This window comes from Meriones unguiculatus, chromosome 12 (genome assembly GCF_030254825.1).
Source record: "Meriones unguiculatus strain TT.TT164.6M chromosome 12, Bangor_MerUng_6.1, whole genome shotgun sequence".
NCBI lineage: Eukaryota > Metazoa > Chordata > Mammalia > Rodentia > Muridae > Meriones > Meriones unguiculatus.
Window position 1 is genome coordinate 59,600,597 of NC_083360.1, and position 18,149 is coordinate 59,618,745.

At 36.8% G+C, this 18,149-nt stretch overlaps 1 long non-coding RNA gene across 1 annotated transcript in view; it reads right to left on the reverse strand.

Annotated features, from left to right (window-relative positions):
• Nucleotides 1-8,825, reverse strand: part of LOC132646739 (uncharacterized) — a 198,886-nt gene extending 190,061 nt beyond the window's left edge. The window contains exon 1 of the long non-coding RNA XR_009584990.1: nt 8,792-8,825. This is a non-coding gene — a long non-coding RNA (uncharacterized LOC132646739). The remainder of the gene's footprint in view (nt 1-8,791) is intronic.
• Nucleotides 8,826-18,149: the final 9,324 nt, after the last annotated feature.

Here is an 18,149-nt window from a genome sequence, read left to right on the forward strand (position 1 = left end):
ACATAACATTGGGCTTCTTTTATTTAACAATGAGTCAAACAAAATATTATTAAGACATTTAAAAAAAAATGAAAAGACCAGAACATTTGAACACAGGGGTCTTTCCAGAGACTCATACTCCAACCAACTACCATGCATGGAGATAATGTAGAACCCCTGCACAGATGTAGCCCATGGCAGTTCAGTGTCCAAGTGGGTTCCATAGTAATGAGAACAAGGACTGCCTCTGACATAAACTGATTGTCCTGCTCTTTGATCACCTTCCCCTGAGGTGGGAGCAGCCTTACCAGGCCACAGAAGATGACAATGCAGTCACTCCTGATGAGATCTGATAGACTAGGATCAGAAGGAAGGAGAGTGGACCTCCCCTGTTAGTGGACTTGGGGAGGGGCATGTGTGAAGAAGGGCGACAGTAGGTGGGATTAGGAAGGGAGGAGGGAGGAGTTTATTGGGGGATACAAAGTGAATAAAGCATAATTAATAAAAGTTTAAAATATGAAAAGAGAAAATTAAAATGTCTACACAAAAGTGGATTAGAGAGATGCAATGCTTTACATGCTTAGCCTCTGAAATCCTGAGTAAAGACTTAAATGGGCAGATTGTATTCATATGAGGATTAATTTTAAGCTCTAACCTAGTTATTGAATATTCAAAGGCTACTTTTTATTGTAAGATTTTATTTTTCTCAGCTGGTTTAGATTCATAGGAGAACTGAAAGAGATCAGGATAATATCATATATCCTGTGTCACCACACGTGCAAAGCTTTTTTTTATTATCAGCGTCCTCCACCAAAATGATACCTGTGTCAGTGTTAGTCAGTCTACAGATTTCATTTTTAATTTTGTAAACTTTATTCCAGGAACTACAGAAAGATGTCTACTAATAGAATTTTGAAAGGTCAGATTTTTATTTTCTTTCTGAACGGCACGTATTAGAAACAGGTGACAAGGCAGAAGGAATTATAAATGGAAACCTCATAATGTGACAGTATACTTGGGTGTGGCTATAGAAATTGCCATAAAACTTCAAAACTGTAGAACATAACAGTAACATTGTTGTTTTCTCTTTAAGACCACTTTAGTGATGAAAAGTATGGTGATTATGACCCTTGGGTTTCAATTCCCAGCCCAGCTCTAGGCTGGCTATATAATCCTAGGAGACTACTGTGTCTTCTCTAATCTCAAAATTTATCAAGTGTCAACAAGAATGCCTTGAAAGTGAAAACCAAAGCCCCTAAATATTTGGAATACACAGAGTACTTTTATTTCAGCAAATTCCGTTGCAGTGAGCTCACAAACCAAGCACACATAGAGTTGGTTGATTTAAGTGTTCTTTTATATGGAGTTAAGGAAAGCAGATAGCCACTTCTGAAGAAAGGCTTTCCAGCCTGTGACTGTGAGTGAAGTTTACTGGTTGATCACTCTTGTTTTCAGACTCACATATACAAGAAATTAATGAACTACACATGCTTTGACCTCTACACTAACTTTTTCATGTGTAAACTACAATGGTTTTCAGCCTTCTTACTAAAAAAAACTATAAGAACTAAAACAGCAAACTTGCAACTTTTTTTTTTCATGCCTCATCAGGATGATTATAGCCATGTGGTCCCCTTTCAAAATAACTTCTGTATAAAGACTTTATAAAAGTTTAGCTTAACGAACAGAGTAGTGGTGACTAGAGGCCACGGAGAGTCAGGACACGGTATCAAAGTTACAAAGACTTCTCTTTTATGGTACTACATCATAAATGTAGTTAACCATATACATTATATATGTTAAACCAAATAGATGACTGTATTTAATCACCCTAACTGAATGAAAACAATTTAAAGTTATGGCTATGCCTACTAACCTATTTTGGCTATTATACAATACATACATTGATTTTAAACAACATTTTACCTCAAAACTATGTGTGATTATAATGCTAATAAATAAACATAAACCTGAGATATTAGTATAGAACATAGAAATCTGAGCAATAAGATGAATAGATTCAAATGATAAACAATCTGACTGTTTTCAGTATATTAAAATATTTTAAAATATACAACAAAAAGAAGTAAAATTTTGCAATGCAGACATTTTCAAGGTTTGTTTTCTGTTGTTGATTGCAGCTTTTGTATAGAAATACTATCTATCAGCAGTTTTCAATGAATTGCTCTGTTTTCTGCTGACAATGTCTATAATCTAGCCAAAATATCTAAGCTAATATATGCAGTAGAGTTGGAATACACTTAAAAAACTTTTTTTGAAAGATGCTTTTTAGAAATTTTGCTTAAGTGATTTGAAAGGGATGAGGAGAGGAAAAGATATGAAATCAATAATCATAACAGTAGTCAAGCTACAGAATCTGAGGCTGCCATGCAAGCCTTAAGAATCCAGATATCTAAAGTCAAAGAACACGCAAATTTACACTATCATCTACATAGATTGAAGAGTAATTTTTATGTGACTATTAACATCCTAAGCATTCCTGAGAAAACTGACCCAACCTTAAATGCTTAATATTCATGATACAGACAATACATATGTATTTACCTCTAGAGAATTTTTGGATGAATGGATATATGTGGATAGGTGGATGGACTAATAGGTGGTTATATAAACAGGTAGAATTATTAAAACATATGAATCATTTAGCATTAAGCAGAAAATTTTGTACTATTGCAAGATCTTGTCTTAAGAATTGAACCTCCTAATTTTTTGAGAAAGCACCGGATTGATTTCCAAAGTGGTTGTACAAGTTTACATTCCCAACAGCAATGGAGGAGGGTTCCCCTTTCTTCACATCTTCTCCAGCATGTGTTGTCACTTGAGTTTTTGATCTTAGCCATTCTGATGGGTGTAAGGTGAAATATCAAGGTTGTTTTCATTTATATTTCCCTGATGACTAAGGACATTGAACATTTCTTTAAGTGTTTCTCTGCAATTCTGTATTCCTCTATTGAGAATTCTCTGTTTAGGTCTGTACACCATTTTTTCTCATTTTTTATTAGTTACAGTTTTTTCACTTTGTATTCCAGCTGTAGCCTCCTCCCAAATCCCCTCCCAAATCTACCCTCCCTCCCTCTTCTCCTATGACCCTTCCCCAGTCCATTGATAGGGGAGATCCTCCTCCCCTTCCACCTGAACATAGTCTATCAGGTCTCATCAGGACAGGCTTCTTTGTCTTCTTCTGTGGACTGGTAAGGCTACTCCCCCCTCAGGCTGAGATGATCAAAGAACCAGCTACTAAGTTCATGTCAGAGACTGTACCCCATTTTTTAATTGGATGGTTTGATATCTTGGGGTTAACTTCTTAAGTACTTTATATTCAGGATATCAGCCCTATATCAGATATAGGGTTGGTGAAGATCCTTTCCCAATCTGTAGTAAGTTGTTTTGTTCTGATGACAGTGTCCTTTGCTTTACAGAAGCTTTTCAGTTTCATGAGGTCCCATTTATTGATTGTTGATTCTAGAGCCTGCGCTGTTGGTGTTCTGTTCAGGAAGTAGTCTCCTGTGCCAAGGAGTCCAAGATTCTTCCTCACCTTTACTTCTAACAGGTCTAATGTGTTTGGTTTTATGTTGAGGTCTTTGATCATCTTAGACATTAATTTTGTGCAGGGTGATAAATATGGATCTATTTGCATTTTTTTACATGTAGACATCCAGTTAGATTAGCACCATTTGTTGAAGATGCTGTCTTTTTTCCATTGTTTGGTTTCGGTTTCTTTGTCAAAAATCAAGTAGCTGAAGTTGTGTGGGTTTATTTCTGGGACTTCGATTCCATTGATCCAGCCTTCTGTTTCTATGCCAGTACAGTACCATGCAGTTTTTTATCACTGTTGCTCTATAGTACAACTTAGGAATAAGGCTACCTCAAGATCCACCTATGACACTCCTAATATATATCCAAATCATGGTCAACTATACAAGGGCATTTGCTCAACTATACAAGGACATTTGCTCAACCATGTTCGTAACAGCTCTATTTGTAACATATAGAAGCTGGAAAAACAACAACAACAAAAAAAAAAAACAAGAAAAGAAAAAGATGTCACTCAACTGAGGAACTGGTACAGAATTGTGGTACATTTCCACAATGGAATACTACTCACCTATTAAGAACAAGGAAATCCCTTCTAGTGTCTTCTAAAATCAAGAGGGAGGACTCTTGCCAAAATGCTCAATTCCTATCCAGAAAGGCAAAGAGGATGGACATCAGAAGAAAGAGAAAAGAGGGAACAAGTCAGGAGCCTGACACAGAGGACCTCTGAAAGGCTCTGCCCTGCAGACTATCAATGCAGATGCTGAGGCTTATAGGCAAACTTTGGGTAGAGTGCAGGGAATCTTATGAAAGAAATGGGAAACAGTAAGATCTGGAGAGGACAGGAACTCCACAAGGAGAGCAAAAGAACCAAAACTTCTGAGCACAGGGGTCTTTCCTGAGACTGATACTCCAACCAAGGACTATGCATGGAGATAAACTAAGACCCCTGCACAGATGTAGCCCATGGCAGTTCAGTATCCAAGTGGGTTTCATTGTAATAGGAACAGTGACTGTCTCAGACATGAAATGATTGGCCTGCTCTTTAATTACCTCCCCCTGAGGGGGAAGCAGCATTACCAGGCCACAGAAGAAGGCAATGCAGCCACTCCTGAGGAGACTTAATTGACTAGGATCAGAAGGAAGGAAAAGAAGACCTCCCCTATCAGTGGACTTGGGGAGGGGCATGCATGCAGAGGGTGGAGGAATGGAGGGATTAGGACAGGAGGAGAGAGGGAACCACGGGGGGATACAAAGTGAATAAAGAGTAATTAATAAAGAAAAAAAAACACAAAAAACAAGGAAATCATGAAATTTGAAGGCAAATGGTGGGAACAAGAAAAGATCCTTTGGGTGAGGTGTCCCAGTAACAGAACGACACATATGCTATATACTCACTCATAAGTGAATATTAGCCATATAATATAAGATAAACATACTAAAATCTATACTCCTAAAGAAGCTAAACAATAAGGAAGGTCCTAGGGAAGATGCTCAATCCTTATTTACAAGGGCAAAATTGATAGACATTGGAAACAGGAAAAGGAGCCTACCACAGAGGGCTTCTGAAAGACTATCCAGCAGGGTATCGAAGCAGAGGCTGAGACTCATATCCCAACTTTAGACAGAGTGCAAGGAATCTTATGAAAGATGTGGGTAGATAGAATAACCTGGAAGGGACAGGAGCTCCAGAAGAAGTCCGAAAGAGCCAAAAACAAAACAAAACAAACCAGAACACAAAACAAAACCAAACAAAACAAAAATAACAAGTAAAACTGAGCCCTGTTCATAGATACCTAGATCATTATAGTCTTTCAGAGTCTGTCTGTGGTAGGCTCCTGTCCTGTTCCATGTCTTCTCCTGCTTCTAATGTCTATCATGTTTGTCCTTCTGAGTGAGGATTGAGCATCTTTCCTGAGGTTTTCGTTGTTGTTTAGCTTCTTTAGAGTATAGACTTTAGTATGTTTATCCTACATTATGTGGCTAATATTCACTTATGAGTCAGTGTATACCATATGTGTCTTTCTGTTTCTGGGATACCTCATTCAAGATGATCTTTTCTAGTTCCCACCATTTGCATGCAAATTTCATGATTTTCTTGTTTTCAATAGCTGAGTAGTATTCCATTAGTTAAATGTACCACAATTTCTGTATTCATTCCTCTGTTGAGAGCCATTTAGGTTGTTTTCAGCTTCTAGCTGTTAGGAATAGAGCTGCGAAGTACATGGAGGGGTCCATAGCCAGAATACAAATTGAATAAATTTTAATAAACAATAATAATTTAAAAGGAAATAAAAATAATTCCCAGGACAAATAATGTGTTCATATGTTTGTGATCATTTTCATTCAATGTAAATATTACTTGCCAATTTTCAAACAGAATACAGTATGTATCCTTTATATGTTGCAATCTGATATTCAACTTGTAGAAATTTTTGATCATGTCTCTTTACTAGATTTTTGTATTTTGCGTATGCCCAGAAACAAATAATCTCTGGTAAATAAATAAATAAATAAATAGATAAGCCCTGAGGTCCCTGCAGAGACTGATACCCCGACAAAGAACCGTGCTTGGAGAGGACCTAAAATCCTTCTCAGATATAGCCATAGACTAAGTATCCAAGTGGATGCCTTAGTAAGGGGAAACACAGGCTTTCTCTGGCATGAACTCAGAGACTGGCTCTTTGATCACCTCCCCCTGAGGAGTTCAGCCTTGTCGGGCCATAGAGGAAGACAATGTAACCAGTCCGGATGAGACCTGATATAGGCTAGGTTCAGATAGAAGGGTGGAAGGTCCTTCCCTCTCAATGGACTAGGGGAAGGGCATAGGGGGAGAATAGGACGGAGGATGGGATTGGGAAGAGATGAGGGAAAGTGTCACAGCCAGAATACAAATTGAATAAATTGTAATAAATGCCACACATGTTGGAGAGGTTGTGGAGAAAGGGGAACCCTTCTCCACTGCTGGTGGAAATGTAAACTTGTACAACCACTCTGGAAATCAATCTGGCATTTTCTCAGACAACTAGGAATAGCGCTTCCTCAAGATCCAGCCATACCACTCCTAGGCATATATCCAAAAGAGGCTCATGTACATAAAAAGGACACTTGCTCAACCATGTTTGTAGCAGCTTTATTTGTAATAGCCAGAAGCTGGAAACAACCCAGATGCCCCTCAACTGGAGAATGGATGCAGAAATTGTGGTACATCTATACAATGGAGTATTATTCAGCAATGAAAAATAAGGAAATCGTGAAATTTGCAGGTAAATGGTGGGATCTGGAAAGGATCATCCTGAGTGAGTTTTCCCAGAAGCAAAAAGACACACATGGTATATAATCATTCAAATAGACATACAACATAGGATAAACCCACTAAAATTTGTGCATCTAAAGAAACTAAGCAAGAGAGAGGACCCTAACTAAAATGCTCAATCCCCATCCTGAAAGGCAAATAGAATGGACATCAGAAGAAGAAGAAAACAGGAAACAACCTAAGAACCTGCTATAAAGGATCTCTGAAAGCCAGAAGACAAAAACAGGAAACAACCTAGGAACCTGCCACAGAGGGCCTTTGAAAGCCTCTGCCCTGCAGACTATCAAAGCAGATGCTGAGCCTGATGGGCAACTGTTGGGCAGAGTGAATGGAATTTTATGTAAGAAATGGGAAATAGCAAGAGCTGGAGAGGACAGGAACGCCACAAGGAGAGCAACAGAACAAGAAAATTTGAACACAGGGAACTTCCCAGAGACTAAAACTCCAACCAAGTACTATTCATGGAGATAACCTAGAACCCCTGCACAGATGTAGCCCATGGCAGTTCAGTGTCCAAGTGGGTTCCATAGTAATGGGAAGAGAGACTGCGTCTGACACAATCTGATTGGCCTGCTCTCCTCCCCCTGAGGGGGGAGCAACCTTACCAGGACACAGAAGAGGACAATGCAGCGACTTCTGATGAGAACTGATAGACTAAGATCAGAAAGAAGGAGAGGAGGACCTCCCCTATCAATGGACTTGGGGAGGGGCATGCATGCAGAAAGGGAAGGGAGGGTGGGATCGGGAGGGGAGGAGGGAGGGGCTTATGGGGGGATACAAAACGAGTAAAGTGTAATTAATAGAAGTTAAATAAAAAATTTAAAAAATAATAAAAAAGGAAAAGCATACTTGAATCTTAAAGTTTTATGTTTCGAGTAACACTGAGTTCTTTTTGCTGTTCCCATATTTCACCTTGCAATAATTTCCATAATATTGAACTGCATCCAAGCCTTTGAAACTGATTGTATATGTTAAAACCCTAGGAAATCTTTGTTCTGTCACTTTGTTTCTCCAAAACACTAAGTGTGCTCTTTTCATCCTGACCTTTGAAAACTGTGGAACCCAGGGAGTGAAAAACCCAAATTAAATCCAGGTTCTGTGGAAGCACACTGAGAGATTGCAGATTCAAAACAAAACTATTTCCTGTGCTTCTTTTATTATGCATTGCTTCTGTTTTTTGAGGGTTTTTTGTTTTTAATTTTTCCTCAGAACACATCAAAATTCAAGTTAGTGAAAAAAACATTTAAGAAATATTTGACATAATAAATAATGGACGAAATGGGTTTCTTTCATCGACGAGTAAATATTAGTCAAACATTTTTATCTCATGTACAATGACTGTAATGTATACCTGAGTGAACAAAGATTATTATTAAATAATAACCTCTGAAGCAGTTAATTATTCATAAACAGCCATGTCAGAGAGCAGTTTGACTGCTATTCATGACGTTAAAATTGGATTTGGCTTAAGACACATTATTGTACTCTTTTCCTTGCATTTATCTTAAGGAAATGAAAACACATATGCATGAGTACTCTTAGATATTCTACTGTAATAAGTCAATACTAGAACCAAACAAAATAAAATTAGTAGGTAACCAGGTGGTACAACTGTACAATATTTGATCCAATACTCTTGTTTGCAAGACACCCAGGAGATATCTCAAACCATAGACAATGCAAATCACAGATTTTACCTTGCTGATCCATCACATAGTTTTGAGTTATTCTGGTATTTTTTCCTCCCCCTCCCCCATCACTCTTCTTTTCCCTCTCCCTCTCTCTCTCTGTGTAGTGGTATGTATGTTTTCAAGTACATACAGAAGGTACATACAGAAGGTACAAGATAATGTTAAGTATCATCCCTCAGATTCTATTAGCCTTTATGTTTGTTTGTTTTCATTTTTCTTTTTTAATTTTAAGCAGGTTTTTTTCACTTACCTGGAACTTGCCATGCTAGTGAAAATAGCCTGAGAATGATCCCCAGAATCTACCTGTTTTCAATTCCAAAGTTCTGCAATTACAAACAAGTGGCATCATGCCCAGATTTTTTTTTTCCTTTTTTTTGCCTGGACTCTGAGGATCAAGGTCAGATGTTCCAAATTGTATAAGCACTTTCCTGTGTGAGCCAACTTCTCAGACCTGTGTTTTTATGTCTTGAACTCAGCAATGCAATATTGTGACAACCAATCTAATATCCATACCAGCTATGAAATGAGCAAAGTGCAGGTAGAGTATAGAGCATGATTATCCCGAACAGCGTGGAATCCACTCTGAGACAGGATGCCCAGGACAGGTTGGAATTCCATCACAGTACTCACAACAGCATCAAACCAGGGATTTATGCAATATTTTTTTTCACTTAATATTATTTGAACCATGGTTAACTATGGGTATTACCCCCCCCCCCCCAAAAAAAAGAGAATACAGTGGAGAATAGGTAATTATTCTGAAAACAGAGCAAGTTATGCTTACGTGAAACAATGAAGGCTAATACCAAACGCATTGTGATGAGTTGGGAAAATGCCATCTGCAAAGATCTTATACTGTATGAATAATTTATATAATCTTCTACAGGCGGCAGGATTAACAGTGATAGAGGATAGCTTAGTGGCTGTCACTGGCTGAGAAATAGAATCTATGCAGAAGTACCACAAGAAGCTCTGTACCTGTTTGATATGCTCTCTCAAAAATATGAAGTATTTGAACATTAAAAGGATGTTTAAACGTTATAGCTACTAAAACTATTTAATTTTACAATAGTTTGTGATTCATGTTTCTGGTTCTGATTAAATCTACTGTGAGTTGTTTGTTGATAGACTTCTAGTTTATGAAATGAAATTATTAATAATCAGGTTTGCACTTTCCTTTATTTCTCATACATTGGAGGTAAATATGTGGAGGAAGACACAAATATTACCAAATGGTTTAAGTACTCACTACTGAGTTTTATAACAAAATAGATATGTCTAGATTGTTGAGGAACATGTTATATTAAATACATTACATTTAAAAAAGTTTGGTAAACTGATGGAATAGTGAAACTATTAAAGCATTTGGAAATAAAAGATTTTATATTATTCTTGAAGTTATTATGGCCTTATTGAAAAATCTGTCTAATCATTGCCTTGATTTAAGTATGGGTTTTCACAATGTCAAAGGCTGTAGAGTCTAATATTTTAACCCATTGAAATTATATAATGACTACGTTTGTGGTGTTAACACTGGTCTTTGCCCAAGGCTATATTGCATGCACGTGTATGTATTTGCACCTATCTAATCAACTAATATGATATAATGTAATCTTATAAGAAACAGCACTATGACACCAACCCAAAAGTTTATTATGCACTTCTATGAGGAAGTGTGTGTACATTCTGCATTCTGTGCTAGAAAGTACCAGTGTTAATTTAATAAAACTTATTTATGAACACTTCCTGATATTTTCCTCCTATTAGAACCACCACACCAGACAAACCGACAAATCCACAAATCTGTTTGTGTTATGAAAAATGTAGCCAACCTTTAATAAAACTTCTACCATTAATGCAATGTTACATTAAATTTTAATTAGAGATGATACTATTGTGCTTAAAAATCAAGTATTGTATTCATAAACAGTTAAAGCCTTGTTATTGATGATGTAGTCTTAGGAAAATTGTTTAGACTATTTTTTCTTTTGTTTTCAATTTAGAGAAAAAATCAGCTTTGCTAGTTATTTGTGAGAATAAAATTAGAATTCTATTATATTCATTTTTTTGTAATTGTTATAAATAACAAATCAGTTTGAACAGGCATCTTAGTATCTAACAAGGCAAGCTTAACCCATGAAACAGTTCACCTCAAAAACAAATAACACGTTGGGAGGAAAGTGGATTCTGTTTGCACAGAAATATCCTGTTTTCCTAGTTTTCTTTGATTTTGATATTCATTTTCTGTAAAACAAGTAGAAAACTTTCTGCTTTAACAAAACTTTCCAAAAAGAAATGAGAAAATATATTTTAGGGCCAGAAAACAAAGATATTTGCTTCATTTGGAGGGAAATGATGGAACTAGGAATAGGAATTTTAAATGTTCCTTTACTCATGCTTTATTTGATATTGTGCTATGAAGACTGAAAGGCAACCAGTCTCAACACTGAAGTACTGAAAGCAAGGTATAATCCCTGTTGTAATGTGGCTTGACTTTTAGAGAGAAAATTAAAATTAAAATCATTAAGTAAAGTCAATGTAACTCAATTCCAGAAGTGTTTTTTGGAAAGGCATTAGGTACATTTTCATTATGCAAACACCAATGTTTGAGATGTTATCATTATATAATATATTATTATACATAATATGTTATTATCTGTTATGTAATAATAAATAACAATATAATAATACATCACCAATACAATAACCAATATTATCATATATTGAAGCCTTTCAAAATATTCCACCCTGTCAGTGTGACACATTAGATATGTAAAAATGATAAATATTAAGAAGAAATATATCACTAGATAAAGAAACATGAAATACAACGGCAGTGCTGATTTTGATCAAGATAACAACTGCATATTTATTGAGAAAAAAAGTGAAGAAGCAAAGGTAAAATCCTGAAGCAGAAAATGCCACTCAGGTATCTGATTGCCTCAATATGTGCCAGGATGGTCTAATGATATGCTTACTTAAAAATGGCTGACCAGTAGGATTATGACACTGAAAACTCTTGCCTGGGCCAGGAGAAGGAAGAACAAATAAATTCTTGGCCTGGAGACATAGAATGAAGATTAAAAGTATATCAATAAAGTCTACAGTTCTTTTGTCTGTTTTGGAGGACTTTCTGACAGAAGGCTAACATCCAGAATATATAAAGAACTCAGAAAACTAGACATCTATGAGGCAAATAATCCACATAATAAATGGAGTACACACCTAAACAGAGAATTCTCAACAAGGGAATCTCTGATGGCCAAGAAACACTGAAAGAAATGTTTAACATTTGTAGTCATCAGGGGAATGCAAATTAAAATAAAAATTCGGATTAGATCTACCTAAAGACCCAGCGATAACACTTCTGGACATATACCCAAAGGACACTCCATCCTACCACTTGCTCAACTATGTTCAAAGCATCTTTATTCACAATAGCCAGAGGCTAGAAGCATCCTAGATGTACCTCAACTGATAAATGGATTTTAAAATAATGTGCTACATTTAAAAAATGGAGTATTACTGGACTGTTAAAAAATAGCATAATGAAATTTGCAGGCAAATGGATGGACCTAAAAAAATAATCATTCCAAGTTACGTAATTCATATCCATAAATCCAAACGTGGTACCTAACTCACTTATAAGTAGATATTAGTTGTAAAGTCAAGGATGATCTTGATACAATCTACAAACTCAAAGAGGCTAAATAACAAGTATGACTCAATGGGGCCAGCCAAAAGAATCTCTTTAGAAAGAGAAAATAGATTAGGTTTCCTGGGTGGACTGGGGGAAGGTAGAGATGAGAACAGCAAGGACCATTTCAGGGACTGTGGAGTGAGAGTATTGAGGAGACAACTGCAATTGCAAGGTGGAATTAGGGGTGGGTGGGTAAAAGCATAGTGGAATGGAAACACCCTGGAATCTACTAGGGTAACCTACTAGTAAGAATACTAGTAAGGAGGAATATGGAGCCTGAACTGAACATCTGCTACCAGGTACCACTGCTTCTAGTGGAGGGATTAGGACACCAACCCAGCCACAAAACCTTGGCCTACAATTTGTCCTGTGGGCAAAATGTGCTAGTGTAAGGTGGCACAGAACTTGTGGGAGTGGCTAACCAATGACTGACTCATCTTGACACCTATTCCATAAGAGGGAGCCTGCAGGGCCAGGAACTAGAGGATGCATAGCCTAGAGACCTAGGATAGAACCAACCATAACCAGTAAAAAATAATCAATGAAATACTTTCTAATGATACTCTGCTGCACTTGTAGACAGGAGCCTAACAGGCTTGTCATCACAGAGGCTTTATTTAGCAACTGATAGGAGCAGATGCTAAGACCCAGAGCCAAACAAGAGGCTCAGAGAATCCTGCAGAATAGCTAACAGAATGATTATAGGAGCCAGATAGTTTATGGACACCACAAGAAAACCCACAGAATCAACTAACCTGGGCTCATAGGAGCTCAAAGAGACGTAGACAACAATCATAGAGCCTGCATTGGTCTGATGTGGGTCCTCTGATTACATATTAAGGTTGAGTAGATTGGTATTCTTGTGGGACTCTTAACAGTAGGAGAGGGAATTATCTCTGACTCTTTTATCTGCTTTTGGGACCCTTTTCCTCCTACTGGGTTGCCTGTTCTTGCCTTAATATGGGATGGTAAGCCTAATCTTATTGCAACTTGATATGGCATGTTCAGTTGATAATCCAGGGAGTCCTACCATTTTCTGAAGGAAAACAGAGAAGGCGTGCATCTGGGGAAAAGGGAGAGGTTGGGAAAAGGACTTTTAGGACAGGAGGAATGTCATATTTAAGAGAAGAATAATTTTGTTGTTTTTTTATTTATTACAGTTTATTCATTTTTTTATCCCAGCTGCAGCCACCTCCCTCATTCCCTCCCAATCCTGCCCTCCCTCCCTCTTCTTCTCCCATGCCCCTCCTCTAGTCCACTGGTACGGGAGGTCCTCCTCCCCTTTCATCTGACCTTAGCCCACTCTCTCCATATCTCTTGAAGTCCTTGCTAGAGCAATAAGATAGTTAAAAGAGATCAAGAGGATTCAAATTGGAAAGGAAGAAGTCAAAGTATCATTATTTACAGATGATATGATAGTATACATGAGTGATCCCCAAAATTCTTCAAGGGAATTCCTTCAGCTGATAAACACATTCAGCAAAGTGGCTGGATAAAAATTAACTCAAATAAATCAGTAGCCCTCCTGTATACAAAAGACAATTTTGCTGAGAAAGAAATTACGGAAACAATACCCTTCACAATAGCCACAAAGGACATAAAGTACGTTGGTGTAACCCTAACCAAGCAAGTCAAAGACTTATATGAAAAAAAAATAACAAAAGAACAAACAAACAACAACAACAATAACAAAAAACCCCACAACAATTTCAAGTCTCTGAAGAAAGAATTAGAAGAAGATATCAGAAGATGAAAAAAAAAATATCCCACACTCATGGTTTGGCAGGATTAACATAGTAAAAATGGATGTATTACCAAAAGCACTCTACAGATTCAATGCAATTCCCATCAAATTACCAATACAATTCTTTACAGACCTTGAAAGAAAAATTCTCAACTTCATATGGAGAAGAATAATTTTTTAAAGGAGGAGCCAAAGTGACAGGGAAACAAAGGCTACACAAAAAAAAGGAGGCTTGTGAGAAGAGCTGAGTGGTTCATTCCCGTAATCCCAGAATTCAGGGAAGCAGAGCCAGGAGGATGACTGTGAGTTTGAGGTTAGCCTGGTCGACAAAGCAAGTCCAGGACAGCCAAGGCTGCAAAATGAAACTCTGTCTTAAAAAAAAAACAAAACAAAACAAAACAAAACAAAAAGAGGCTTGTGGTTTAATTTATTTTATACTGCCCATTTCTTTTGGTCACATCTCAAACCCATTAGGATTTCTTGGTGTGGAAGCCACAGTATTTGCATAGAAAAGCACAATACATTTTTCAGCAATTACCAGATCTAGTCTTGGAGTAATGCAGCAGCCAAAGTATTGAGTTGGTCCTGAAAGATCTAAAGCTGATCTCGAATTTCTTTTAAGTTTTTGAGACCTGGTGAGATAGAGAAGTTAGCTGATGTAAAGAGGGCATCAGTGTAGCTGTTTTGTTCTGAGTCCTGAAAAAAAAAAATGCCTGGAGTGGCAAGAAGAAGGATCAGTTGGATGTCCTATTAGTTTCCCTTCTCAGAGGTCAATGGAACAGCTCACAGGGAGTTAGATCTCTCTTAACTGCTTCAATCTGACAAAAAGGGCAATGGAGAAAGAGCTAAAATGCCTCAGAGAGAGTCACTTCAAGGGTTTACAGTAAAACTTAACAGATGACAAAGATTCTGAAGGCCATTTGGTGATACTACAAATTCTTGGAGCATGTTATCTGAGAGAGGTTGTATGTGTAACATGGAAAATTTGAGATTGTTAGTACTAACATAGTTTTTACCGAGGGAATAGTTTTAACAGTATGGCAGTTTTCCACTCACTGAAGAAGAGAACAGGCAAAAAATCTACATAACAAATCTCAGGCAGGCTTTGTCATACGTGTTTGCAAGATGGATTGATTTCTCATTGTTTTCGGTAAGGAAATGTAAAGCCATTGATTGGGTGGAAGCGCTTGAGACAGTTTTCATTGACAAGAGTACATTCAGAACCATTAGTTGAGACTTTTGTTGAAAGCATTAATAACTTTATATCATGATTAGTGCAAGTTCTCTTTAGTACAGTGAAACGCTATTGTACAACTGGTTGGTCCATACACTAGAGGTGTATAGAAGGATAAGGTAATTATAATTAGGTGTCAGATTCGTGAATAAAGAACAAACACTCGGAAGTAAGTTAAATTCAGCATACGATTGACAATTTAAGAGAGAAGTAGTATCACACTGAGTCGTTCCTATAAGATTGTGTAGCAAAGATTCCAAAGATGATGCTAGTATATTCTCACTAACTACCTAAAACTGTGAGTTTGATAACAGAGTATCTGACAGCCTTCTTTAGTAAGAGAACATGAGTGGATAAAATGAGGACTTTGGAGTTAGCTTTTGTTAAGAGCTAGAGGTGAAAGGGCGTAGCCTATTGAACTCTCAGGCAGGTTCCATGTTAGTCCAGTGGTAGACTTAGATACAATGTTCCATCTTTCATAGCATCTTTATATATCGCTTTGGGAAACACAGAGGTCACAGTAAACATTATTTGCCTCTATGCTGTTTAAGCCTTTGGGATGTGGACAAAGACTCTAATATCTTCCATTATACAAGAATATCCATCTCCTTGTCATGTCAGACATGAAAATTCAACTTTATTATAAATAAAGAGGATGTTTTCCTGGTCAGGCTTACACAGCCAGAGACAGCAGCAGCAGACTTCTAGAAAGTCTTATTTCTCCATTCATCTTTATACTGGAATGAGGCTAGCATGCAACTTTCTCTGAAGGGAAAAGGTGCTAAATGAGTCTGATAATGTCCATGTATCTGTATTGTAAATTACTCAATCACTCAACTCCTTACAACAAATTTTTATTTCATATTCCTGATTTTGAATATTGTTTTATTTTACCCTAATTTCAGTTATTAATAATTTTGATTAACACATATGGACCATGGTCACAGTCAGAGATGTTCCCCAAACTGTTGCCAAAGTATACATATCTATTGACAGAGGGAAGGCTGAGGAATGTCTAAGCAAATATACAAAATAGAGTAGAGAGAAGATGGCATTACCTTGGTCAGTTCATTGAGCCTATGAGATTCATAATTTTGCTCCTATTTTCTCATCGCTGCAGTCTGCTTGGTCATTCTACGTGGATTAATCTGTGGCTAGAGATTTCTCGGAAAGTCTTCATTCATTAAGACCATAGAATATAGAATCATTGTGGTTGCTTAGGAACTTGTTAATGAATGCATTGTCACCAAAATTACATTGGGGAGGCAGTATGAAAGAATAAAAGGCTTGGCAACATGTGGCTCCTACAATACTAGCCCATTGCTAAGAGATGTGACCCACAAGTTGTATCACAGCTGAATGTTCTGTCCAGGACCTACCAAGACGTCAATGGGTTTAAATTCTGTTATTTAACAAATAATTGTTGCAGAACATTCATTTTACCGAATTCAGTGAATGATGTGCTGTTTATTAGCAGTAACATTTTAAATCTTTTTTTTCCCCATAATGGAGAAGGAAGCTTTAGAGTTTTCAGTTCTAAAGATTTAAAGTGTGATACAAATGGACTGGGAAGATGACAGAGGTTAAGAGAACTTGATATTCTGTACAGAAGAAATGTGTTAGGTTGCCAGTATTCTTGAACCACAGCTCCAACAGATCCAAAAGGCTAATGTGGCATGTATACATGCATACAGCCAAAACATTCATACACAGAAAATAAAATAAATTAATCTTTAAAATGTTTTAAATGTGAAACAAAAGAACAGAACACAAGATACAGGTGAGATATTAACAGTGTTTGCTTTCAAGACATGCTACAGGACTAAAACAATGAGGATAAAATGGTCTGAATGGGTGAGTAAAATAGGGTCCAGGTCCCGTAAATGAATTCACACATCCAAAGCCAATTGTTACTTTTTTAAAGAAGACACTAAAATAAACAAAACATACATTGGAAATCTCTTCAATCAAAGCTGCTGAGATAATAATCATAGAGATCCAAAAGAATGAAACCTGACACTGGTAGCATTATTGTAAAAATCAAGTGCAAATAGAATAAAGATTGATATGTTACACCTAAAACTGTGAAACAAATATAGAAATCATCAGGGGTATAAACTATTACTCTTTTGACTAAGACTGCCAAAAAATAAAAGATAAAAATAGAAATTGATGAATACGGTTATATACACTAATGCATAATTAATATATAAACATCTGCACAAAAATCAAGACTGAAGTAACAGCCTAGAGAATGAGAGAAAATGCCCTTAAATTATATATCACCTGAGAATATATTAATAGCTACAGTTTATAGTCAATACAACCAATAGAATGAAAACTCATACTTCAAATGAGCAAATAATCTAAATTGACATTTTCAAAGAAGAAATACTGATGGTTAATTGCTATATGAAAAAATAACCAACATCACTTGCTATCAGAGACATTAAAGACAAAAACAGGATTATATGTATTCTTACCCCTGTCACATTGTTTATTTTTAGAAAGGCAAAATAATACAAAAACTTGGGTGGGCAGTATTCTTCCTAGAAAACATGGACTATTAAGTGAATATCATATTGCAATACATAGGACAGTTAGTTCCCTATGAGTTAATTGTCTGGGAAGTTGTAGAGTTAGTAAAAAAGTTGGCTCTGACAACTGTCTTTGATTACCCACCATAACAAAATAACTACATATTAAAACACTACTGCTGAAGACACTAAATACTTTTTCCGTCTTTTCCCTCTAACATTTTTAATTGATTTATTATTTATTACAATTTAGTCTCAGCTGTAGGCACCTTCCTCATCTAATCCCATCCCACCCTCCCTTCTTCTTCTCCCCCTATGCCCCTTCCTTAGTCCACTGATATGGGAGGCTTTCATCCTCTTATATATGGCCCCAACCTATCAGGTATCATCAGG